General features: G+C 46.6%; 1 protein-coding gene across 2 annotated transcripts in view; it reads left to right on the top strand.

Moving 5' to 3' along the window:
• Window positions 1–17,129: 17,129 nt before the first annotated feature.
• TMOD1 (tropomodulin 1) overlaps window positions 17,130–27,466 on the top strand; it is a 725,670-nt gene continuing 715,333 nt past the window's right edge. Inside the window, exon 1 of one of the 2 annotated variants that reach the window (XM_086961851.1) lies at window positions 17,130–17,684. The gene's annotated coding sequence lies outside the window, so the exon portion shown is untranslated. The remainder of the gene's footprint in view (window positions 17,685–27,466) is intronic. The other variant, XM_086961850.1, reaches the window with a different exon arrangement.

Genomic DNA, 27,466 nt, shown 5'->3' with positions numbered 1-27,466 from the left:
TGACTCCCGATCAGGTAAGAAATGAATGAAAAATGAGGGAGGAAGGAAACGTTTGATGCCAAGAGCAGAAGGTACATATATATCAATTTGGAAAGTCGTACTGATTTCTATTATCGTAGTTTTATCCCGAGTAGACAAATGAGAGATTTCCTCCCTAAGTATTCATAGGAAAGTGATCGTCGTTAGTATACGGCGTTAATGAGAGCACCGGAGGGATACGGTGCGTAGGTTCGCCGGATTGTGAACCGTGTGTAAATGAGAGCACCGGGGGGATACGGTGCGTAGGTTCGCCAGATTGTGAACCGTGTGTAAATGAGAGCACTGGGGCTGCAGACCCATGTGTGTAGACACGCCGGATTGTGTGTCAAGTGAGCACTGATAGTGATCAGTGTGTAAGGGTATATAATCAGATCTGCCCCAGGGTAGATTAGTCTGGGCCTAAGTGGCCGCAAGACTAGTTGGTATGAATAGGATATTGTAGAAGACCTATGCATGTTAATTGCTATTTCCCCATCCTTAGGTACAAGACGTACATACATATATAGATCCATACCCATTGTAAATACGTTCTAAGGTGGGAGGTGATTACGTTCCGGCTGGGTTAGAGGGGCCCCTAGGGGCTGATTCCATCTAGGCGGAAAATCCGGTCGTTACATCTGGCGTCACGAACTGTTTACGAAGCCTGTGTGCGCTGTATTGTTTTCATCTTGTTGGTTTGCGCTCGGCTCGTACGTGTTTTCTTTGTTGATAATTTTGTATATATTTTTTGTGTGTCAAAATGTTTTCGAAAAAATCGGGATCTGTTTTCAAATTGCCTGTTCAAATTCCCGGCTGGGAATCTACGCCTTACGAGGCCTTGGCCCGTGAGTGGGCCGATTCTACTGGTTTGAGCGAGAATTGGTCTTCTTGTTTGGAGCAGGCGGAGCCTGCTGATGTGGTTTCTTGCTTGCAAAAAGCTCCAGTAGTGAAGGGTGATGAGCTTCCTATTTTAGGACGCAGAGGTTGGATTGTGCTGCATGCATACAGAATTCTTCATGAGAGGTTTGTTCAGTTGCGAAAGCAATGTGTAGATATGGAGGGACAGGTTGTTGAATTGCAAAATGCGCATACTCTTTTGCGGTGTCAAAATAAATTGCTTGCCGACAAACTTGAGACTTATCAAACTATAGCCGAAAGGGCTGCGGTTCGCATTGCGAGATATAAATACAAACACCGTCGTGGTCGTGTGTCTACACGGGAAGTGCGTCTGGTCGTGGCGAAAGCCGGACTGGATTGGAACCCTGACGAGTGGGATGGTAATATCTGGGATTCTAATGCTTCTGACTCCTCAGCTGAGGAGGGTGACAAGCGCGAGTCTTCTCGCTCCGGACGTGACTGTAAATCTGCTTCTTGTGACAAAGACGACATGTCTAGCGACCGTGGTCGCTCTTCCCGTCCTGATGACGTGTCTCATCCTGATTGTTCTTCTAAATCTAAGGACAGGGCTTCTTTGGGAGCTCTTCCGGAGGTTTCTGCTCATCCTGTATTTCGTCGCAAATTACAACAAGCTCCTGGTAATCCGGGTGGTGTTGCTCTGGATAGTATTGAAGATTTTACTCAACAGGAGGTTAGTGACATTTTACAACGCTTTCGTCAACGGCCCGGTGAGGCTTTGCTTACGTGGATGGTGCGCCTTTATGAACTGGGCGCTGCCGGTATCATGCTCGATGCTGTTGATTGTTTACGATTTTGCTCTTTGAGTTCCGATTCTACTATACAAGATCATTTTCGAAATTATAATGGTGCTGGCCAGATTAGTTTGCTCCAGCTTGCGTCTGATGGCTGTAACCATAAATACCCTACTGAATCTGATTGGCCTGTCAATGACAAGCCGTGGTACACTTTGCGTGATGCGTCGCAACGTCTGAAGGAGGAAGTGATGAAGACCGCGATTTTTCTTAGTACTTCTGACAGGTTGTTGGACGGTCTTTTGACGTCTTCTGTATGAAATCGCATTATCCGTTCTTCCCCTGTTGCTTACAAGCAGGTCATGATGACTTTATTGATTAATCAGACTGGCAATCCTTTGTCTACGGTGCTTGAATCTGTTCGTCAGCTTGGTGAGTTGGGTGAATGGTTTAAACCTGAGAGACAATCTCGACCTGAGGGTCGTACTGCTGGGGATTATAAGTTCTCTAGACGTGATATGTTTCTTGCACTTTTGGCTGATGGTGTGAAAAGGGAGGACATTGACGGCGAACCTAATAATCGCTTGTGGGAGATATTCCGTAAGCGTGGTTTGGATCGGAAGGAGGGTGCCCGTCGTGTGCGAAAGAATGATTGTGGCCGTGGTTCTGATGACAGTGGTGATGAGAGGCGCCGTGTGGATTCTGATCGCCGTGGTGACCGGCGCTATGATCGTGATGTGTCTCCTCGTTGTGACAATGTGAGAGAGAGAGAGGGGGAAAAAGAAAGGGGGAGAGATGATCGTGCTTCCAACCGATATAGAGATGAGAGAGACTATTCCCCTGAGCTGAGGAGAAGGGAGGATCGTCACAGGCTTGCTGATCGTAATTCACAGTACTATGAAAATGACAAAAATCCATTTCGTAATGGAGATGGATATGAACAGGACATTTTGATACCCGAGAAACATGAGAGTATTTATCCTGATTTGTCTTAGTTGACAGAACGCAGTAAAAATGACTAGGAAATAGGTCAAGCTCCAGTACGCAGGTGGGCTCACAGAGACAACAGACCCTATGTAGATATTGAGATTTTTTGGAAACATCGTAATATCCAAAGGGCCCAAGCATTAGTGGATACAGGAGCGGAGGCCACTTTAATTCATGGTAAATCAAAGAAATTTAAAGGACAATTCTTCACAATTACTGGTTTAGGTGGAAAAGAGACCCCCGCAGTACAAACTACACTAGAGATGAAAATTGGTAGGATTCCCCGGAAAGAATATTCTGTGTTAGTTGTACCACTTTTGGAGTATATAATTGGAATTGATATTTTGAAAGGAATGACTTTGCATTTGGATGATGGTTGTTATCAATTTGGAACCAAGCATTACATTTCGTCCAGACCCGTACGGGTTGGCCGTTTACGAATGCCTCCCATTAAAATTCCTCAAGCTACGAAAGTAGTTTCTCAGAAACAATATCGTATTCCAGGTGGTCATGAAGAAATTAGTGCCACAATTCAGGATGTGGTTGATGCAGGAGTTATAACTCCGGTCACTTCTGCTTGGAATAATCCCGTTTGGCCCGTGAGCAAGAGTGATAATTCTTGGCGCATGACTGTTGATTATCGAGAATTGAACAAACACACACCTCGTTTGACTGCTGCTGTACCAGACATTGTTACTTTGATTCAGAGAATTCAGAAGCATCCAGGTACATGGTATGCGTGCATTGATATTGCTAATGCTTTCTTTTCGATTCCAATTGCCCCCGAGTGTCAGGAACAATTCAGTTTTACCTGGAATGGACGTCAAATGACGTTTAGGAGTCTTCCTCAAGGTTATGTACATAGTCCTACGATCTGTCACCGGCTGGTGGCGGAACATTTGTCTGAGGTGCCCGTACATCCACAAATACAGGTGTGTCATTATATTGATGACATTTTGATTCAAGGTGAGACGCAAGATCAGGTCCAGTCCCATTTAGATCAGATTCTTGATTGTTTACGAGCAAAAGGTTGGGAAATCAATCCTGATAAATTACAAGGCCCATCCCAAAATGTTAAATTTTTAGGCATTAACTGGCATGAAGGTCACAGAGAAGTGATCCCACAGGTAAAGCGGAAAATGTTAGATTTTGCGGTTCCAAGGAATAGAAAAGAGGCTCAGAGTTTCATTGGTTTGTTTGGTTTTTGGCGTCAGCATATTCCCCATTTGAGTCAGATTTTGGCTCCCTTATATCGAGTCACTCGTAAAAAGAATGCGTTTGAATGGGGTGAACCACAACAGAATGCATTTAATTTGGCGAAAGAAGCGATTCAGTACGCCTTGGATTTGTGGCCTGTGGGCGAGGGTGATGTGGATTTAATGTGTCTGTGGAAGGTCCGTATGCCAATTGGAGTCTATGGCAAAAGCAGGGCAGACAAAAAGTGCCATTAGGTTTTTGGACTAAAAAGCTACCTGAGGCTGGTGAGCGTGGTGATAAATGGCATTGGAAAGCAGTGTCATATAATCCGATCACGCAGAAATTATTGAGTACAACTGGTGATGGAAAAAGTAGTCAATATGCTGAATTGTATGCAGTTTACCAAGTTTTGAAACAGGAACTACCTGGCACATGTCATATTTTCACTGATTCCTGGTCCACTGCTAATGGACTGGTGGTATGGTTACCAACATGGCATTCTCATAACTGGGAATTGCATTCAAAAGAACTGTGGGGAAAAGAACTATGGCAAGAAATTTGGGAATAGCTCCCACAGAGTACTGTGACAATCTTTCACGTAGATGCTCACACCCCGATAGACTCCCTTGACAAATTCTTTCATAATATTGCAGATGAAAAGTCTAAAATTGCTGAGGCAGTGGTGGACATGCAAGATTCTGATTTGGCGGGATTGGCGAAATGGGCCCACCAGAAAGCGGGACATTTTGGAGAGAGAGCCACTAGCAGGTGGGCTGCCGATCGAGGAATTTATATTCCTTTAAATTTGATTAAAGATGTCATTCTGCATTGTCCCATTTGTCAGCATTCTAGAAAGAGAAAAGTGCCTCATATTGTTCGAGGCAATTTACATCGAGGAAAGTTGCCCGCTCAAATTTGGCAAATTGATTATATTGACCCGCTCCCTATGAGCAGAAATTGTCAGTATATTTGTACCGCTGTTGATACTTATAGTGGCCTTCTGGTCGCTTTCCCTTGTAAAAATGCTACCCAAATCAATACCATTAAAACATTGGAACTACTCATTTTATATTATGGTGTTCCATTTCAAATTCAATCTGATAATGCATCCCACTTCCGTGGAAGATTGGTGCAGGAATTCTGTGTGGAAAATAACATTGAATGGGTGTTTCACATTCCATATTATCCACAGGCTTCGGGATTGATTGAGAGGATGAATGGTTTGCTAAAGGAACAATTACGAAAGTTAACGGATGAACATTACAAACACTGGAGGGACTTCTTACTCCAGGCATTATTGATTTTAAACAATCGTCCCTTGTTGCATGCTGAATCTCCTTTAATGCGTTTGTTTCCTCCAACTGTTGATGCGAAACCCAATACCCTTGTTAATACTGTCATGTACTGGGAAATTACCCCCAGAGCTTTGGCTCCATGCAGAGCAACCCCAGGTTCCGCAGGCTTGGACCTGCATGCTATGAATGACGTTGTCCTAAAAGGTAGAGACCGAATCATTGTTGAAACTGGCATTGGTGTCTGTATACCAGCCGGTAGCTTTGGACTGATTGCCCCTAGATCGGGCCTTGCCTTAAAAGGTATTCAAGTTCTTGGAGGAGTGATTGACAGCGATTATCAGGGAGAGATTAAGGTCCTCCTGCTTAATAGCAGTGAGGTTGATGTATCATTTAAAAAGTCTGACCGTGTTGCTCAGTTGCTGATTATGCCTGTCTTCTGTGGTGAGATTAAGGCACTGCCCCGACTTTGCTAATGACACGTGGCCAAAAGGGCTTCGGCTCCTCCGATAACCCTGGTGCTAAAATATGGGTGCAATCGCCTAAACATCCCCCTGAACAGGCTGAAGTTATTGCGACCGGTCATGACAACACCATTTTGGTGATGAAGCCAGGGAAAGATAGCTGGGAAGCTGTCCCAGCTGACAAATGTTACTTACGAGAATGATTAAGGCCTATGTTTGTATTCTTTCAGATCATTCTCTGGACTGCTGCTGCAGGATGTGCCGGCGTTGGACTCCTTTTGATCTGCTACGCCGGGAGAGGAGAGAACCCACCGACTTCGGTTGATTGGAGAACCCGAGTTCCTCGTTCCTTCGCTGCGTGGGATTCTTCGTCGAATTTCTGGATTACTCTTGCCAAAAGAGTTACTAACTCTCCACATTTTTGCCTCACTCCCATGAGGTCTGTGACTGATATTCTGGCGACCTGTTTGGTTGCTGTCCCTGCTTCCACTGAGAATTTGCGACATATTTTCAATATTTCCAGTGCCCGACCAAATATTATTCTGGGCGATTTTTCGGCTCACGAATTTTGCCCTTTGTGTACGGTCCTGTCTGACTCTATTCCCCCAATTCATTCCCAAATCACTACCTACAATATTTCACAGGGTGATTTATGCTTCATTTTGACATGTGATCCCAAGGCCATCACAGAATGTCTTAAATTAAAATTGCAGGCTGCCACTTCTTTTTCAGCTCATCAACGATTATTGTGTTTACAAAGACTTCCAAGTTCGTGCATTTCCGTTAAGAACAATATGACATGTAAACGTATATTGGTTGCTCCTAGTTATTACCGTGCAATGTTACTGCCTGCTGGATGGCTGTTCTCCTGTGGGAATACCTCCTGGCCCTATATTCCCGCTAATATTTCTGGAGGTCCATTTGCTATCACTAGATTAAGCTTGTTAATGTTTTCATCGCACCCTGGTTCCCATTCCCGTGTAGTACGAGACTCTATGATGTTACATGAAGACTGTGATTCCTCCGTACATCTTTATTCTAAATCTGAGTATCTTAGTTTAGCTATTTCTATCATTGGTGTCCCGGCTTTAGCCGTTTATAACGCTAAAACAATTGGCAAGATGGCCTGCTGGATGGTCAAATCCATTAATCAGACTTCTACTGTATTATCTGACTTATTATTAGATGCCCAGGGTGAATGTCGAGCTATTTTGCAAAACCGCGCTGCGATTGATTATCTCTTGTTAAAACATGGACATGAATGTTCTGACTTTGAAGGTCTTTGCTGCTTCAACTTATCTGACCACTCTAAATCGATCCAAGCCCATATTGACAAACTCCACGATTTGATTGCAGAAGTTAGACAACATATTGATCAGGGCTGGTTTGATTGGCTCTTTAATTGGTTACCTGACTTACATTCTTTACGACAGATTCTAGGGGGTATTATGATTTCTGTTTGTGTTTTAGTGGCCATTTGCTGCTTTATTCAGTGCATTCCTTCTCTACTCCAATATTGTAGATTTAGCGGGAGACATAGATCAGTTAATTTTGTTTCTTATTATTCTTCCACTGATGTTAGTTCTATGTAGAACATGGCTAATAGACTGGAGTCAAGGGTGAAGTGTAATGACCGACTTTTTCCGGCCCTTTTTAGAGGGAGGATGATGGAGGATGACTCCAGCCTATTACCCTTATAGTATAGGGATTAGGACTATAAGTAGGACCTATCCATGAGGCACAGTAGTGCATTTTCGTACCCTTTTCTTTAGATCAGGGCTTATAAACTTAAGCTAGGGGATAGATATATAAGTATTAGTGATGATCCATCCTTTTGCAAGAGTGTTAGTATATTTTCTATGGAGTTATGCGTATTTTGGGCCTTGTAGGCCTTAAACGGGACAGACTCCATCTTGCCTTCTGCCTGGTAGCTTGAGAGGCTTTCTAGGTCAAGTGTAATGTTTTAGTTTCAAGGTGTTGTTCGCTTGGAGAGAACCGGTTCAGGCTGGCCCTTATCGAAAGACTGTATTTTTCTCCACTCCGAAGACACAACTTCAGGCCGGCCGGCTGGGAACGTGTCCTTGGTACGGGGAGGTACAAGAATTTGGTGGGCGGCAGGTTACTGGCCGTAACTTTCCATGAAGGGACAGGTTTTGATATTAGCAAAAGTGTTAGGCGATGAGTCAGTTAGTTCGTAGGCGGCAGCTAGCCGTTAGCATCTATGCTATTAATTATTTCTGAGGCGGACAGTCGCCATTTTGAAGTCCGAGAAAGATTCTGAAACCGAGACTCTCTGAGAAAGACTGAAGGAGAAATAGCGCGGAGTGCACAGAGACAGAGAGAGAGAGAGACGGTAGCTAATAGCGAGCAAGGTTCCAGTGACTTGGAGGGAAGCAGAGGAGATTGAGCCTAGCGGTGCAGACGTGTACCTGTGACGGCTGAGGTGTGATTCCGAGACGAGCCAAGACACAGAGACGAGAAGGGAACCTCGATGACTGCCGAGCCCCGACTTCATATTAACCAGGTGACCTCCGCCCTTTCCCATATTAAGCGCGCATTCTAACCTTTTTCCTTTTCTTTGCAGAATATACATTGCATAGTATTGTGTTTATGTTTATTGCAAATAAATACCCCAGTTCTTAGTGAACCGACATGTGCCTTGTATTCTTGTTCAATCGGGGTAACCTTGCCTTCTAGTCAGACATTGTTTGCGTGAACGGATGTGACTCCCGATCAGGTAAGAAATGAATGAAAATGAGGGAGGAAGGAAACGTTTGATGCCAAGAGCAGAAGGTACACATATATCAATTTGGAAAGTCGTACTGATTTCTATTATCGTAGTTTTATCCCGAGTAGACAAATGAGAGATTTCCTCCCTAAGTATTCATAGGAAAGTGATCGTCGTTAGTATACGGCGTTAATGAGAGCACCGGAGGGATACGGTGCGTAGGTTCGCCGGATTGTAAACCGTGTGTAAATGAGAGCACCGGGGGGATACGGTGCGTAGGTTCGCCAGATTGTGAACCGTGTGTAAATGAGAGCACATGGGGCTGCAGACCCATGTGTGTAGACACGCCGGATTGTGTGTCAAGTGAGCACTGATAGTGATCAGTGTGTAAGGGTATATAATCAGATCTGCCCCAGGGTAGATTAGTCTGGGCCCAAGTGGCCGCGAGACTAGTTGGTATGAATAGGATATTGTAGAAGACCTATGCATGTTTATTGCTATTTCCCCATCCTTAGGTACAAGACGTACATACATATATATATCCATACCCATTGTAAATACGTTCTAAGGTGGGAGGTGATTACGTTCCGGCTGGGTTAGAGGGGCCCCTAGGGGCTGATTCCATCTAGGCGGAAAATCCGGTCGTTACAGCTATCCAACGCTTTCCCTACTGTTGCACCCACTGGAGTGGGAATAGTAATTTTAACCCCTACGCTATCCAATGCTTTCCCCACTGTTGCACCCACTGGAGTGGGAATAGTAATTTTAACCCTTACGCTATCCAATGTTTTCCCTACTGTTGCACTCTTTAGAGTGGGAATAGTAATGTTTACCCCTATGCTATCCAGAGCTTTCCCTACTGTTACACTCTTTGGAGTGGGAATAGTAATTTTTACCTCTACGCTATCCAGCGCTTTCCCTACTGTTGCACCCACTGGAGTGGGAATAGTAATTTTTACCCCTACGCTATCCAACGCTTTCCCTACTGTTGCACACACTGGAGTGTGAATAGTAATTTTAACCCCTACGCTATCCAACGCTTTCCTTACTGTTGCACTCTTTGGAGTGGGAATAGTAATTTTTACCTCTACGCTATCCAGCGCTTTCCCTACTGTTACACTCACTGGAGTGGGAATAGTAATTTTTACCCCTAAGCTATCCAACGCTTTCCCTACTGTTGCACCCACTGGAGTGGGAACAGTAATTTTTACCCCTACGCTATCCAACGCTTTACCTACTGTTGCACCCACTGGAGTGGGAATAGTAATTTTAACCCCTACGCTATCCATCGCTTTCCCTACTGTTGCACCCACAGGAGTGGGAATAGTAATTTTTACCTCTACGCTATCCAGCGCTTTCCCTACTGTTGCACCCACTGGAGTGGGAATAGTAATGTTTACCCCTACGCTATCCAACGTTTTCCCTACTGTTGCACCCACTGGAGTGGGAATAGTTTTTTACCCCTACGCTATCCTGCGTTTTTCTACTGTTGAATTCACTATAGTTGTTACAATAAATTTTAACCATTTTGCTATGCTACGGTAAAAATATTATATATGTTTAGTTAATAATATGTATTTATATATATATATATATATATATATATATATATATATATATATATATATATATATATATTTATTATTTTTGTTATATATTTTTGTAATTTACAATAATTATTTATTAAGATTACATTTATTTAATCATTTTAACTAAGTTTATATTAAATATATTTATTATTATATTAGTTTTAACCTAATTTAAAGACATATAAAAAAAACGATATTTTGACAGTCTATATTATTTAGTCGATATTTTAGAGTCAATATTTTTGTACTTACCTGTATGAAGATAGAAACTCGATATTTTGTCCCTCGATATTTTGTCATCGATATTTTTGTAACTCAATATTAATGGGCTCGATATTATGTCAGTGGTCCCTTACCGGGCTTAGATCAACATGTTTCAGCCAATGACCTAGAGAGTCTTGCTGCTTTCTTCAGGATCTTAAATAAGCTACTGCTGTGAAAGTAATATATACAGGGGTGTGCAAAAATTATACATCAAGGCATTGAGCCGGTGTATTGAATAATGACACAAAACCAGTGACCCAAGGGAAACAAGATGGTGGGTTCACCCGTGGTAACTGTAGGGGGACATAAACAACATACCGAGCAGTTTAGAAGGTAGAAAGAGCTTGAAGCAGAGCAGCCGGTATGAGAAATTGGCCTGGTATATGCTGTCCACTAATTACAGTGGGCATCTTGTACCAGTCCAAACAACCCTTATTGATTAATAGGTTTAAGACAACCTTTATTGAAAGCTATCCTAGTGGTAGCTATGGAGAGCAGCCTTCAGGCTAAGTCTTGAAGGAGTGTAAAGCAGCTTGGTTTACCAGATTATAACCTCTTGAATGACCTAATGAAAGGAGAACCACACCAGGTATATATAAATTATATGTATTCATTACTAAAAACTCTCTTCTAATCTCTTTATGAGATTAGAGAGCAAGGTACACAATATTAAAACACTAGAACGACAGTAAATAGCACAATATACAAAGGGACCCAGGGGGAGACCAAACCATATATTAAGAAAGTGGTATAACAAACCCGACTTGACTAGACACAGTGCCTAGCACACGTAGAATCACTGGGACCCCAAGGAACCACCCAAGGTGGTGACACAGGGAACCCTCGGGGGATGCGTGCAGTGTGAGAACACAGCCGCGAGCTCTGTACAATCCTATGGGAAAGTCGCGGTTGGAATTTTAGCTTTTAAGGACACTTCGGAGAGGACTTGGAGCAAACCCTTTTAGACCTAGACGGTTCTAAGACCAGCATCCATGTGAGCATGGGAGTAGTCGTGTTACCTCACCCAGGGAAGCCGGGTGCATAGGTGTCAAATGATGTTGGGAATCTTTGCTTTTTTCAATGGTGAGTTGCTGCAAAGTGCCGCTGCCGTGGAAAGGAAAAGTGTCCGATGTGATCCAAACCTGGATCAGAGCTGTGAAGAACCTGAGGGCAGAGGGGACAGAGTCTGGGTCACTTCAGGGTGACCAGGGGCACGGTAGACCAATGCTCACCAATCGGGTGTTTCAGGTGCGATCAGGTGAAGCTTGACTCCGCTGCCACAGGGACCAGGAGACATCGACGATGACCAGAGTCTGCAGGCGAGCTGTCCCACTAAGGATGTTGAGTGCTGGGGGATCGGTGTCCGGATCGGAGACCAACAAGCCTTGGCAACAGCAACCCACGCGATGAGAGTAAAAAGCTTCGGTGTGGACCAGAAAGGGCCTGGTGACTGCCAAAGCGATGGAGAGTCAGGGCCCATCTGGAGCAACCAGGTAAGCCAATTGAAAGTTACAGTACCCTTCTCAGGGACCCACAAGTCGACAGACATGGGATCGCGAATGGACCGCAAGAGGAATCACTAACTACCAGCCCACGGGTCACTCATGGAGTGTAGGCCAGTAATCTTCAGTGGAATCACTGCTCTGGGTGTTGACTTCACGTAGCCCAAAGCACAGCCTCAGGGATCGCCAAAAAGCATATTCAGCTGCAAATATACTCATGTCCAGGGGCTCGGGTTGCACGGTCCCCACGAGGGCTTTGAATCTCAGGTTTGCTGAGAGCACGGATCGGCCTAAGGGAAGCTTGGAAACCCACCTCCTGTGTTGCAAAGTCTTCTGAGTCCTTCAGGAGCTGTGTAGTTGCAAACCAGACAGATGTGTCTTTGGTGCCTGCCTTGCAGGGGAGTAACTCCTTTACTCCAAGGGAGATAGTTGAAGTTCTGGGATTCTATGACAGAGTTTCGTCCAGGTAAATCTAAAGTCCTGTAGTCAGAGGTTCCTACTTTATACCCAAGTAAGGGGTGGAACAAACTCTGGGGACCCACCTATGGGAGGGTCAGGATAGAGGGGTGGCTACACCCATGTCCTTTGTCCAGTTTCGCTCCAGAGCAGGGGCCGAGTGCCCCTGCATCTGGTTTGAGCTGAACTATGCACAGGGACACCAAATGTACCCCTGGTGCAGACATCAAAGCACTCTTAGAGTGCATCCACCCAGCCCCAATACACTAAAGCCTGTCTGGGAGGTGGTCACACCTCCCTGTGATAGGAAACCTATTGTCCAGCCCCCCCTGCCGAAGTTTCGTCCAGCAGCAGGAGGGCAGACACGCACGCGTCTGTGGCTGGCAGCATCCATTTTGTGATGCCAGGGTTCTGTGAAGCTGGTACCGGGTGTACCGGTGTAGTCATATTTCCCCCGCCAGTACTGGTGAGGAGGTATGATTCCAAGGTGTTTGACACCAAACACGATATATTTCATTGCAGCCATTTCATAGTTAGCATTTACCGCAAGGTTATAATGCACTTAAGAGTGTATGGTTGGCTGCATCACAGAACAACGCCGGAGAATAGATTCCAAAGGCTGCAGAGGGGCCCTGCTCATGCATAGGCACCCTCTCACACAAAACCCAGCACCCTGCCTTCAGGATTGATAAGGCCTACCATAGGGGTGACTGATAGGTTTATATGTGCAGTGACATTTTATCTGACGCCTGTACCAGGCATTCTTTTTTTAAAAATATTTTTATTTGCATTTTAATCAACCAAAGAACAATATTTGATCCCTGCATGTACCAGGCATTCTTAATATATTGATTCCATATGTACCTTTTTGCACGTTCTCTAGACATAACAGAACGTGCACTGCTTTTAAATGTGTTGCTCGTTTCAGGCTTCCAAGAGAAGCCATATGGTTTCAAGGTTTAATAAATGAACTTTTGACTCTGCGATTTTCACAATTTATATGCTTTAACATTTTATTTCAAACTGGAGTGTCTGGTTGTGGAATTTCTGACATTATGCTGTTGTTTTGTTTATACCGAATCTTTTAACCCCTTCTATGCTCATGACGAGCTCAGCTCGTCATGCAGCACAGTGCTCCTGTGCTCATGACGAGCTCAGCTCGTCATGACGACACCCAGTTCTATTATGGCCCAGCACAGCAGAAGATCAACTCAAGCAGCCAAGGTGTTAATCATTATTCCTTTCAAATGTTTTGTTATATAATGTCACATTGATTTATTTACAATTTCAGCTGGATGTTGTCATTGTAGGTAAATCGCTTTCACACTACTCCAATTTCTTTTTTTATTTACTGATTCATACTGGTTTGGCACAAAAAAAAAGGTGTCATACGAGTGTGCGTACATCTGCGCATAGTTCATTACATAAGCTTGTGATTATGAAAATATGCTTTTGGCAAGTCATGACTAGTTTTCTTTTGGCCAATGATGGCACAACATTGGCAAAAAATGCTGTTGCCGATTCTATACAACCTTTGCCAAAAGCAAAACCATTAGTCCTCAAAGGCGAGGCCTATTGGTATTGCCTATAGGTCTTGCCTTTGGGACCTTATAAGTGTTAAGCCATGCAACAGTTGATGTTATTGCACCAAGGATATTGTGCTGGATAACTAAACACTTATAAGGTCTCAAAGGCGAGACTTATTGGCTATGGCAATGGTTGTTCTTTTTGCATTTTGATTGAATTTTTTCTTTTCATAAACCCTCAATTCTTCAATAATAACAATAGCACAAAAATCTACAAAATCCACAGAAGAACACAAAACAAATATGGTAAATTAAATTGCAGCTCTTTACACTACTACATACACTGTCCAACCAAACATTAACAAAACATTGACAAGACACCTACTTACAACACACAGGTACAATAAGCTCAAGTTCTGTTATTAATGATCCTATTTCTCATTTGATCGGCTTTTGCCTGCCTCAAATAATCTTTTTAACATGGCAAAACTAAACAGTGGATTATTACTAAATCAAAAACTTATTTCATAAATAATTTGGTTCAACAGTCATGTCTTGAGCCAGCTTAGTGAATCCTTGTGCAAACCACTTGTTTAGTGAAACACCAGTCGACGAGTTTCGAACCCACTAGTATATCTTAACAGGTTTCTCCTCAGGACACAGAACTCATAATGAGCTCTTTTTTCCAGAAATCCTTCTTTATTAGTTTATCTGTATTCAGACTCTGACCCAATCTTAATTGTGTGCAGATATTAGTTTGAGAAATGTTCTTTGACGAACGAGGGGGTTGTATGCCGTTCTATTGGCGCCTGTTTCAGTTCATGTTGTATGTATGTATGTATAGGCATTTATATAGCGCACTACTTACCCGTAGGGTCCCAAGGCGCTTCGACCGCTGCGAAACCCTTCCTGGCTTCCCTGAGAGATGGTCCCTTAATGGGTATCTCCAGGGTGAGACCAGGCATCCCCGGCGGTCTGGTGGGGCCGTTAGTGAAGATGAGGCAAGCTAATGCCCAGAGTTGCCGAGTGTGATCGCTGATCAGAGTGGGCACCGAGGCGAGAGAATTATCGAGTCCGCTGACCCTGGTCCAGAAACCTGCCGCGCCGGGAATCGAACCCTGGTCCCGGGCCGTCCTCTGCTCTCGGGTCTGCCGCCTCTAACCCACTTTGTAACTTAATCACCAAGGGGCATGGCATAAGACGTGTGGGTTAACTGTTTATTATAATAATGAAAAGAAAAAAATGTGTGCAAAATTCGAAAAGAAAAAATTATATGCAAAAAATGAATAAAAAGGTCAACAAATGGTCACATTAAGGGCCCGATTCTGATGCGGTTAGGAAATCTTCCCGATCTAATCGGTTTGGAAATGGCTGAATGACTGAGTATGATGCATCCAGATGCTTCCAGATACGATTTGGTTGGACTCCCATTGACTTCTATGGGAGCCTTTGTTCCTAACCGCATCGTAATCTGGCCCTCGGTCGGGAAGACACTTTCCCGATCAGATTTGGAAGGAGCAAATGCTGTTAGGAGGCCTTCCTAACCACCTCGTAATTGGGCCCTAAGTGGGAATGCTTTCCTAACCGCATCAGAATCAGGCCCTATGTGTCAAGTGTGATCATGCAGAGTGATGAGTAATGATTATCAGTATTGGCATGTGTGTTGTTGTATGATTGTTGTAGTACAGCACACACATGTGAGCCAGGGACATTACTACACCCTGCTTCCCTTTTAACTCTTTGTAGTGAAGCATGGAGGAGGCTAAGAATCATCCTTAACTCTTAATGAGGGCTTCACAATTTCTAAATTAACTTTAAAATACTCTCCAACATGGACATCAGACACACTGAGGCACGCACTCTCTGACTGGAGCAAAATGAACACAGAGGGAGGATTGCCCCCCTGGATTTGATATGCTTTTACCATACATATGAGTTGACTTGGTCTCTGCTTTTTATTATGCTTGTTGCTCTAAATGTGTACCTACATTAACGTCACAACCTTTATCTAACAGGTTGGATAGACTTTGAGGGGCCTCGGGCTGGAAGGTATCCTGGAAGGACGAACAAGGGCATTAGAGGGCTGTAACGCCGACACAGCATATTGCGTTAACACGGAAGGGCCCCAGTGGATTCACCATAAAGACTGAAGCGTACTTGGAGCACACTTTGTGCAGTTCGACACCGTCTTGGTGTAGGTATCAGGGTCACTGGTGTTTTCACCAGTATAAGCATGGCCCGATTCTTGCTGGTTATGGGAGTGTCCCTGGAAACAGCAGGGTGTAAATAGGAATGCCGGCCTTGGTGGGGGGCCCTGTCTGCGACGGTCGCCACACCCAGGGCTGTGGCGGAGTTACAGGGCAATCCAGAGGCAGAAAGGTACTCAGGGGTACCCTCTTCAGGAGCAGAAAGGATGCTGAGGCCTAATATCCACAGAAAGTCTGTGCGGTGGACCCTGGGGTGCTACGGCGCCTTGTTATCCTACGGGCGGTTGGAAACCTGTAAAACCGGGGGTCGCTTGAACGCTCCGCCCCTCGAAAGGGGGGTCGTGAGCAAGAGGGTGGACCGATGGTTCACCGGAAGTGGGAGTGGCTACCCACTTACCACAACCGCTAAGTACCGATTGGCTAAGGCCACAATGCGAGTTTGGCCAATCAGGTGGTAGGCCGCAAGGGGCGGCTTGCCTTTGGATCGCCTGTAAGATAACCCACCTTGTTGGCATTTTGTTATGCTAATAAACCTGCAGCTAATTTTTCCCAACAAAAAGTTGTCTTGTCTGCTTATTTTATGCTGCATGTATGTTGCTGTAGGAGGGATGGTCAGTGGGCCGATATTGGCACTATGTGCAAATAAATCAGTGTTTGGCGTTTGATAACTTCTTTAGTGTTTGTTTTTTTGCCCACGGCCTCTGCCCCATTCTGCACTTCACCCTAACGTCCCCGTATTTTCCCCTCTTTAAAAGCAGCTTATGACTTTATAGTTTTCTGCTTAAAGAGTGCCTCAGCCTAGATACCCACCATCTTCACTCCCTCCCATCCCCCCAATGATCACCGAGCGTGGCAAATCCCGAAGTCTCCTGGAGTGTGATGCTTGGAATTGAGTTCTAGTTCTGGCCTCAAGTGTACCTTGACATAGCTTGTGGTTTGATCCAGTAGCCACCAGAAAGAATGTTACCGAAGGAATTAGACTTGTTCCTATGGAACACAAAAAGACAACGATTAGAGCTAACGTTTTCAAGGAGATGGAGAAAATGAGCAGGCTAGCTTGGCGTCTGGGGTTAAATAAATGTATAGGAATCCATATCCGGTGACGTTTCAGAGAGCTACTTGTTGTTGCGTGCCGGGCACCGAGACAAACTTCAAGGTGAGGCCCTTATGGCTGTTCAAGGCGATTTAAACAGTCAACGCTGGCACTGCTGATTGGCAGACACTTCAGCTCGAGCTTGGTGCTTGCACACGAACAAGACCCGACGTTCTCGTCTCGTGCATCCGCTGTTCTCTTTCCCGGGCTCTGCGAAGCAACCACGCAGAACCGTGGAAGCGACACAGAGCCCTTACTCCCGGCCGAGAGACCGACGCAGAGCCCCAGGCCTACACTGCGCGCGCTGCCTCGCCTGCACACCTGGCCCCACACTGCCTCTGTCATCCTAACTGTTGAACGAGGTGGAGCAGCAGCAGCACGGATCAGTGCATACGACTGTTAGTAAAGTAGTTCGAGTTGTGTAGTAAAGTGGCCCTTCCACGGTGTATGAAGAAAGATACTGAAGCTGGGTGGGACTTTCCAGCAGTGAGTGGCAGCAGCTGTGCCCGGGCCCAGAGGAGAGCTGTCCAGAGAGATGGAAAGAGAGGGAGTGAGTGAGAGCCCCGTCCGCCCCTCCCAGCACAGTCCATCCCCTCGGCGCTGGCACTGCAGGAGCAGCAGCACCGCACTCCGCGTGCAGCAACTTCTCCAGGAGACAGTGCAACAGTTCGTCCGCTCAGCCCGGTCTCATCCCCACCTCAGAGCTCCCGGGGTAAGTCGTGCCGGTTCTACCCCTTCATGTTTTTCTATTGCTGTTTGTCAACCCCACTGTCTGCGGGACGCATCTTTTGTGATGCTGGGGTGCCGCTTCGGTCGCAGAATGGAAACCATATCTGGTCAAAATATTCAGCTGTCACCAAGTGGGACAAAGCTCGGCGGCTCCCTCTATAAATAGAGCGGTGATGGGAGAGCGCGAGGATGGCGCGAGGAGGGGCGCAGGGAGCCCGCCGAGGAGCGGCGGGCTGAGGTCCAAACCACCCGCAGGCCGCGATGGGGATGCTGTTCAGGGGGTACAAGGCAAGCCCGACCCGACCTGTTTCTGTTTAGGGTGTGGAACGAGCCATAAACACACACATAAATCGGTCCGTCAGGGCAGGGGGTTGTGTTTACCCAGCATCTCCCTATAGTGCTGCTATCGGAATCCACAATGTTGAAGTCCGATGCTCAGTTGATGCTGGTGAGAATCCCTCATCTTTGGCCACTGGCCTGGGGGAGGGGGATAAATGTAGCTTACCTTTATTTAGTCGATGGGTAGAAGTTCAACATCATTTGAGTTTCGGGGGCGTGAATAAACTCATTGTCTGTCAAAATCACGAGTGCCCCTAAACAGAAAAAAATATATACCCGAGGAGAGCATTTGCTCTCTGGGTCGCGAGCAAACATGGGTCCGGGCCGGGCACACCACAACTGAGCTTAATTTGTGCCGGTGGTTGTCACTAGCTCTCAGTTTAGGGAACGGTGGGTCATTTTTTATCGTCAGATGAATGTAGAAAAGGGAGAAGGGAAGAGGAAGAGAAATGTAGGAAAACTGTAAAAAGTGAGAACGCAGTGCTAAAAAAAACTTACGGAGTGGGACATAGAGATAGGAAGCGTAGGGTCGTAGAAGAAAGAGGCATGAGAAGGAATTCAAACTAAGCAGCTGTAATATTCACCAACTTTCAAGTTCAGCTCCTAAGAAAATATTTGGGCAACTGCCCTTACCTTTTCATTTTTTTCTACAAATAAAGAACCGCATCACAGGTCTCCAAGACTGCATAAACCAGCGCAAATTTGAACTGTTCGATCAACCCCCAGATACGTGGCAGGCAGGTCTAGTTCGCCTCACCTGTCTTCTTTCCACTCTTCCTATTAGTTTCATGTAACACGTCTAATGCAGTTTACTGTTTTTGCCAACAAACTTCATCTCGGTGTTTTATCGTATGCACCTAGTAGAGCCCACCCTACACAACACCAACCCGTCACTTTTTCTCTCCTCCTCTCTTTATTCCCCTTCTCTTCTTCTCTACTTATGTTTCTCTCTCTCCCTCTCATCTCTGTCGTTTTCCACCTCCCTCCATCACTCTTCTCCACTTCCCTCTTTTAAAACCCGATTCTAGACCTTCGTCGTACAGGGGGATAAGTGTGTATGCCCACCATTCTTGACGTTTATGAGAAGTCTGTGTTCTTTCTGGCTTTGAGTACCTCAGCATGTAGATTGCATGGCTATTCTGGTCTCGTCCTTGGAATTTGTGATGCAGAAAGGTATCTGTTTCCCAGTAATCAAGTCTGTCTTTCTCTTTACCCTGATAATGCGCTAAATTCCTCGATAAACAGGCTGCAGGCAGGGTGTGCGCGGGTGGAGTGATCTAGTACAATATGGTTTTTCTACCGGAGTCTACAAACTCAAATAATGTTTGAAAACCAAAGTAATATAATTTAAAGTCCTGTTCAGAGCCATCGAACAAAGCTTTCTGATTTTTACTATGAGTGCTCTTGAATTCAGTTTTTAAGCCACATTACATATATTTTGCAAATGTGCAAAATGGAGCAGGTGCTTTTTTGCAATCAGTCAAACAAAACTGAACTATCTCTTCTATATCGTATTTAGTATAAGAAATGAAAAAATGCAGTTTACTCCACTTTAAAAAATGTGAAAGATGAATTTAGATTTGGGAAATAAAAATGTTCCTGTACATTTCCAGTTCAGCATGCATACTGCAACATATGATTTTGCATCTTTTGGGGATGTTATTCATGATTTAAGATTCTTCTGTGTTAAAAACAGTTATTTACATGCATAAAATAATCTATAAGCACACAGAACGTTGTGTATATTTAGCAATTGATTCAGTCTTTGTTGCCTCTTTTTGTGGTGGTAGAAAGATGTGCAGGGAACGTGATAAAATAAAGCCCTTTTTATCTTCTCACCCATTTCGTCAGGACCTAAATGGTGGAAAATAACATTTACTGCATTTTTGCACGAGCACAAAGTTCATGTAATCTCACCATGTTGTGAACATTATAAGCCCTTAGCATAACACAGCAATTCATTTATCCATTACATTTCAAAGACAAATACCATTTCTTTCACTGTAGCACCATCCCGGCTCAAGGGTGTCTGTGTGACCCCTTACAAGTGAAAGAATTAGTTCCAGACCTTTGACCTGCGCTACTACGGCCTAACCGTGTATTTATTTGTCTGTGTCCACCAGTTTCTCACTATATGGAAGGTTAAGTGAACTTTCGATGTCATCTAATAACAAGCATCAGCAAAGCCAATAGGTTTGGCTTGTATTTTCAGTTTTAATCCAGACCGGCTGGATTTGCCAAAGCTGTCGCTTGCTTTGAGTCTGTACTTCAGCAAAGTCCGCTGGAAGTGAGAGGGGGCACTCAACCTCAGCAGTGGCTGGGTCGTTGCCAAGGACGACAAAAGGTTGTATCTTTAATGGAAGCAATGTGTCTTGCAGCAAGAAAAAAAAGCAACAAGCATTGTAAAAGCCAATAGGTCTCGCCTATGCATTGGTATTGGGATGTCAAACAGTGGCATTGCGTGGAGAAGAGTGGCTTAGCACAGAGCAGAGTTATGTTATGTTATGTTATATTGGACTTCTATAGCGCACGGCTACTCCAAGGAGTGTCCCGGCGCTTTATTATAGACCTGTAGCAGAAAACATAACGAGAGAAAAAATGGGCCAGAAATTAAAGGAAGAGAGCATATCTAAAGAGTAAAAAGCCAAGTCTTAAGGCCCTTCCTGAAGGCCAACAGATTGGAGGTGCTGCGCAGTGCCACGGGCAGAGTGTTCCAGAGCTGTGGCGCCAGCAACCTGAAAGACCGGCCCCCAATGCGTGCCCTTTTTACTCGAGGGACCACGGCAAGGAACAGAGACTCGGATCTTAGGGAACGGATAGGACGATAGAAGGCTAGCCGCTTTCGGAGATATTTCGCTCCAGAAGCATGAAGCGCCTTGTGGGCCAGAGTCAGGGCCGTAAAAACTATCCGCTTCCGGATAGGCAGCCAATGAAGTGACTGCAGGAGGCCAGAAGTTCTCGCTCGCCCGCGGAGGCCAAAAATGGCCCGTGCTGCCGAGTTCTGGACCACCTGCAGCCGTTGCAGGAGATACTCCGGCAGGCCGAGATAAAGGACATTAGAATAGTCCAATCTCGAGCCAATTAAGGCCTGAACCGTGGTCTTCCTATGATCTTCCGGGAGCAGAGGAAGAAACTTGCGGAGCATCCTGAGGAGGCCAAAACAAGTACCCGTTAGGCTCAGGATCTGTGATCTCAACGTCAGGCCATTCGATCTTAATCCCCAGATTCTTGGCTAGCTGAGAGGAGCCTGCTGGAGGGAACATGTTGACAGGCCACCATTCCTGCCAGTCTGGGTCCGACCGGCAGCCGAAGAAGAGTACCTCAGATTTATCTGAGTTACACTTGAGGCTGTTAAGATGGAACCAGTTAAAAACAGCCCCAAGGCAGCTGCGGATACTCTCTCCATCAAAATCTGCTCCTTTCCCACAGGTAAAGAGGAGCTGGGTGTCATCGGCATAGGATACGATCTGGGCCCCAAATGACTCCGCCAGTGCCGCCAAAGGGGTCATGAAGATGTTAAAAAGAGTCGGGCTCAACACTGAGCCCTGAGGGACTCCGACTCCCAATGGCGGCATCACGGCAGAGCAAGGAGAGGCCCAGACCGTTTGTCGGCGGCCAGCCAAGAAAGATCTAAACCAGCTGAGCACCGTCCCCCTCAGACCGATCTCATGAAGTCTGGCGAGGAGACCCTCGTGGGGGACGGTGTCGAACGCCGCCGACAGGTCAAGCATCACAAGCATAGCTTTGCCTCCTGAATCCAGAACCTCCTTGATTGCCTCAGAAACTTCCAAGAGCGCCGTTTCGGTGCTTAAGTTGGTACGGAAGCCGGATTGGGTGGAATGTAGCAAGTTGTGGGATTCTAAAAAATTGGAGAGCACAATATGCGCATGCTTCTCCAAGATCTTAGCAAACGCGGGCAGGAGAGAGATGGGCCTGTAGTTGGCCAAAACCTCAGGATCCAGACCAGGCTTCTTGAGTAGAGGAATGATCATCGCCTGCTTCCAGGCCTGCGGGACCACCCCCCCCCCCACTCAAGGAAAGGTTCAGAATGGGATTAACCATAGGATTAATGACTTCCGCCACTTTCGCCAAAAATTTGGCGGGGCACGGGTCAAGAGGCGGTCCAGATTTAAGTTTGGCCATAAGTTCCAGGGACGAGGGAGCTGAGAGTGGCGGAAAGTCTGCCAAAACCGGAACCGAGCAGGCTATTAAATCAGACCCGCCCTCAATGCTGAAAGATGATACAGCCACCCTTAGGGGAAAAGAGTCCTGGATCGATTGTATCTTGGTGGTGAAAAAGTTGGCAAGGGCACTTACCCACGGCTCAGAAGGGGCTGCCTGAGTTGAAAGAGTGTGAGGGGCCATGAATTCCCTCACGATAGTGAAGATCTCTTTACAGGAATTCGAGGCAGTCTCAATCCTCTTTGCAAAGTAACCTTTTTTCTCGAGGAGGATGTTGCGCTGATAAGCTTTAACAGACGTCCTGTGAGCAAGACTGGCCGCAGAGTCATACTGTGAGCGCCAAGCCCTCTCTGCCACCTTGCACTGCCGTCGCGATGCCGCTAGCGCTTCAGTAAACCAAGGGGCAGAAACCCGTTTGGCTGTTTTTCGGGGGGCCATCACAGGGGCAAGATCGTCCAGCCTGTCCTTCAGCCACGCTTACAGCGAGTCTAAGTCCCTCTCCAGGTCTCCCGTCATAGGGCAGGGATGTGCCAGCATTTCTGGAGTCACCCGATGATACGCCCTAGGTGCTTGGCACAATTGGCGAAGAGCAGCACTAGATGTTTTTTTTGCCCCCAACACATAAAATTTGACCAGCCTGTGATCCGACCAGAGCACCGGGAGAGGTGTCAGCATCTCAATAGAGATAGTGGAGAAGACCTGATCCAGGGTATGGCCTTTTTCATGCGTCGGTCCAGAAAGATACGGGGAGAGGCCCAAAGGAGCCGTGACATCAAGCATTTTGATTGTGTCTGGGTCAAAACCATCATCCATATGGAGATTAAAATCTCCAGCCAGTATGCAGTGTTCGGATCTCAGCACCAGTGCAGAAACTGCCGCCTGGAGCTCATCAAAAAAGGAGCCTACTGATCGAGGGGGCCTGTAGACTAAGAGCCCTTTAAAGGATTGGTGAGGCGAGATTGCTATGGAGAAGGCAAGAGATTCACATCCAGTGATAACATCCATAGGAATAGTGGAACAGGTGGCGAGTTTATTCACCACAAGTGCCACACCACCTCCCCTCCCTTTCAATCTATCTTGCCTGAAGATATTAGAATCAGGGGGAATTGCCATGGCAATATCGTGATTAGAAAGCTCCCCTAACCACGTCTCTGTCAACATCAAGCATAGAGGCTTTTCCGTGACTAGGAGATCGTAAATATTTATAGCATGTCTGCTCAGTGATCTAGTATTTAAGAGCAGACAAAGATTCTTCACGCTGTCAGCCTCCCTGTCAGATATAGTGGCCAGGGCATTGCCAGGCAACCACCCACAGCCAGGACACCGCCTCTTACCCCTATATCGACCCGGGAAGACTTTGTGACAGGAGCACGCAAACCTTTGCAGGGACCGGAGCTCCACCGACGTATAACGGAGCATAGTGACGACAGGAGTAGATAACACACGTAGACCAGCCCAACCCGTTGCACCGGTAGCCTCCGGGACGCTGACAGGCTGGACTTTGGCGTGACTCCGGCGTTACTACGGCGAGAACACTGCGCGGGAACGCTGCGCGTAAAAGGTTTCCGTTTATATGGAGGCCAGCGTGTCCTTGTGACAGCTGGTCTGCTAGCACAACTGGCGCCGCCAGGCGTCCAAGAAACTACCCCCAATATGGCGGCCAAAGTTAGGAGGAAACCGGGGAACCCAGGGACCCGCCAAAGCGCGGTGAAAGAAACAATTAGAGTGCAAGTGAGGGACGACGCTACTGGCTAAAAGCAAGGTAAAATGCAACCAAAACAAAATAAAATGCAAAACGGGATCAATTAAAACGCTACTGCGTCTATCGCTGCTGTGCACTCAAATGCGCTGTTGGTATCAAGGTCGTTACATGTGTTGTTAGAGTAAAGTGCCATGGAGAGAAGTGCCGTAGAGTTGGGTGGACTACAGTGAAATGTCATAGAATGGAGTGGCTTAGACAGTTGTAAAGTGGAGTAGAGTGGTGTAAAGTGGAGTTGTATCGAGTAGAGTGGCCTAGAGTGAAATGGTATAGAGTGTCATAGAGTGGAGTGATGAAGAGTGGAGGGGCATAGAGTTGTAAACCAGTGTCATAGATTGGAGTGCCGTAGAGCGGAGAGCCACAGCGTAAAGTGGAGTAATGTGTCAGAGTGGAGTTGAATAGAGTGAAGGAAAGTGTCGTAGAGTGGAGTAAAGTATCATAGAGTATAGTGGCATAGTGTGGACTAAAGTGGCATAGTGTGGAGTGGAGTGGCATATAATGGAGTTGAGTATCCTAGAGCAGAGTATCATAGAGTGGAGTGATGTAGAGTGGCACAGTGTGACCTCTGACCCTGCTCGCAGGCAGGTCGCTCCCCACGCTGCTGCACGGCTCTGCCTGCATTGTTTTTGCCTAATCTTGTATTTTTCCCCTGTGCCTAACTTGCTTCTTGCCCAGACTTGTTTTTTTCCCCTGTGCCTGTACTTGTTTTCTTGCCCAGACTTGTTTTTTCCCCTGTGCCTAACTTGTTTTCTTGCCCAGACTTGTTTTTATTCCACTGTGCCTGTACTTGCTTTCTTGCCCAGACTTGTTTTTATTCCCCTGTACCTGTACTTGCTTTCTTGCCCAGACTTGTTTTTATTTCCCTGAAGACCTCTGGGCCTCCAAGCATACCTGCTGAAAGCTGGAGAAGATCTGGCTCCGCGAACGAACACCGGACAGCTACGCAGCCCGCAAGAACGCCACCCGCAGACACCATCACCTCATCAGATCCGCCAAAAGGGCCTCCTTCAAAAACCACCTAGATAACAACGCACACAACAGCAAAGAGCTCTTCAACATCGTGAAGGAACTCTCCAACCCCAGCCAATGACATCCCACCCTCGCAAGACCTGTGCGACTCGCTGGCCACCTTCTTCCACCGCAAGATCGCAGACATCCATGACAGCTTCAATACCGCAACCGCCCCAACAACCACTAAGACCTCCGCCTGCGACCACCATCCGCACAACCGCCTGCTCTCCTGGACCAACATCAACGACGACGACACCATCAAGATCATGAACACCATCCACTCCGGATCGCCGTCAGACCCATGCCCACACCACATGTTCAACAAAGCCAGCACATCCATTGCACCCCATCTCCGGAAAGTCATCAACACCTCCTTCGAGACAGCAACCTTCTCGGAGAGCTGGAAGCACGCTGAGATCAACGCCTTACTCAAGAAACCCAAGGCGGACCCCAAGGACCTCAAGAACTTCCAGTCTATCTCCCTGCTCCCGTTTCCGGCAAAGGTAATCGAGAAGACCGTCAACTAACAACTGACCCGCTACCTCGAGGAGAACAACGTCCTGGACCCTTCCCAGTCCGGGTTCTGCAGCAACCACAGCACCGAGAGTGCCCTCATCGCCACCACCGATGGCATCAAGTCCCTGCTGGACAATGGAAAAACTGCGACCTTCATACTCCTGGACCTGTCAGCTGCCTTCGACACGGTCTGCCACCACACACTACGAACATGCCTCCACAATGCCGGGATCCAAGAGAAGGCCCTGGACTGGACCACCTCCTTCCTCTCCGGCAGAACACAGAGTGTCCCCGTTCCCCCCTTCCGCTCCGAAGTCACCAAGATCATACCCCTGGGCTCATCCCTCAGCCCAACTCTGTTTAACATCTACATGGCACCGCTCGCCCACGTCGCCTGACGACACGACCTCAACATCATCTCCTACGCCGATGACACCTAGCTGATTCTCTCCCTCACCTAGGACCCCCACACCGCCCAAACCAAACTTTATGAAGGAATGAAGGCAGTCACTGAATGGATGAGGAACAGACGACTGAAGCTGAACTCGGACAAGACAGAGGTCCTCATCCTCTGTCCACCCCTTCGGCCTGGGATGACTCCTGGTGGCCGACCGCACTGGGAACCACTCCAACACCCACCGACCACGCACGCAACCTAGGGGTCATCCTCAACTCTACCCTCTCCATGACTAAACAGGTCAACGCTGTCTCCTCCTTCTGCTTCAACGCCCTCCGCATGCTCCGCAGGATCTACAAGTGGATCCCCACTGAAACAAGAAGAACGGTCACCCAGTCCATCATCAGCAGCAGGTAGGACTACAAAAACGCCCTCTACGCCGGAGCCTCGGCCAAACTCCTGAGACGGCTCCAACGCATCCAGAACACCTCTGCACGCCTGATCCTCGACAACCCTCGCCGCAGCCACATCACACACCACCTGAGAGACCTGCATTGGTTCCCGGTTCAACAAGAAGATAACCTTCAAGCTCCTCACCCACGCACACAAGGCACTCGACAACACCGGACCAGCGTACCTCAACAGACAACTCCGCTTCTACACCCCCACCTGCCAGCTCCGCTCTGCCGACCTCTCCCTCGCCACAGTCCCCTGCTTCCGAAGAGCGACCTCCGACAGCTGATCGTTCTCCCACCTCACCGTCAAGACCTGGAACACCCTCCCCATCCACCTACCACAGACCCCAGACCTGCTGACCTTCAGAAAACTTCTCAAGACCTGGCTTTTTGAGCTGTAGCAGCTTCCCCACCCCAGCGCCTTGCGACCCTCACGGGTGAGTAGTGCACTTTACAAATAATATGATAGATTGATTGATTGATTGAGTGTAGAGTTGAGAGGAGTGGAGTAGAGTGGCATAGAGTGGAGTAGAGTGGTGTGGAGTATCGTGGATTGAAGTGGAGGTGCGAAGAGGGGAGAGGCATAGAGTAGAGGTGGAGGTGCCACTCAAAAGCTCGAGCCAGGCTCGAGCCTTAAGCCAGTCTCTGGCTCAGCTTAAGGTTCTGTTTGGAACCTCAAGTCCTTAATAAGCCGAGATTTCATGTGTCTTCTGTCTGCCTGCCTCCCTCTACCCAGTATGTGGTGTTATAGCTAGAACTGCCGACCAAGTTTGAGACTCAGTTTCAGCTCAACATCCTGGGTTTCTGGGCAAATCATTTAATCTTCCCCTGCCTGTACAAAATAAATGTGACCTTGTGTAATATAACTAATGCTCATGTAAAGCACTCCAATACCTTCTGGTCGAGTTCATGCTATATAAAAACTGCAAAAAAAAGCACAAAGAGGTAAAAACGAATTATTGACATAATGAAAGTCAAATAGAAACCCATTTCCTGGCTGATTTGCGTGGAGTTGAGTAGAATGGAGTATGCGTGGTATGGTATTGGGCTTCCATTACACATTTTCAATTGAAATGACAGTTACATTTGCACAGAAATACAGTTTT

The sequence above is a fragment of the Lissotriton vulgaris genome, chromosome 3_1 (genome assembly GCF_964263255.1).
Source record: "Lissotriton vulgaris chromosome 3_1, aLisVul1.2, whole genome shotgun sequence".
In the NCBI taxonomy this organism is placed as follows: domain Eukaryota; kingdom Metazoa; phylum Chordata; class Amphibia; order Caudata; family Salamandridae; genus Lissotriton; species Lissotriton vulgaris.
Note: the sequence above shows the minus strand (reverse complement) of the source record. Positions and strands in the feature narration are given on the sequence as shown.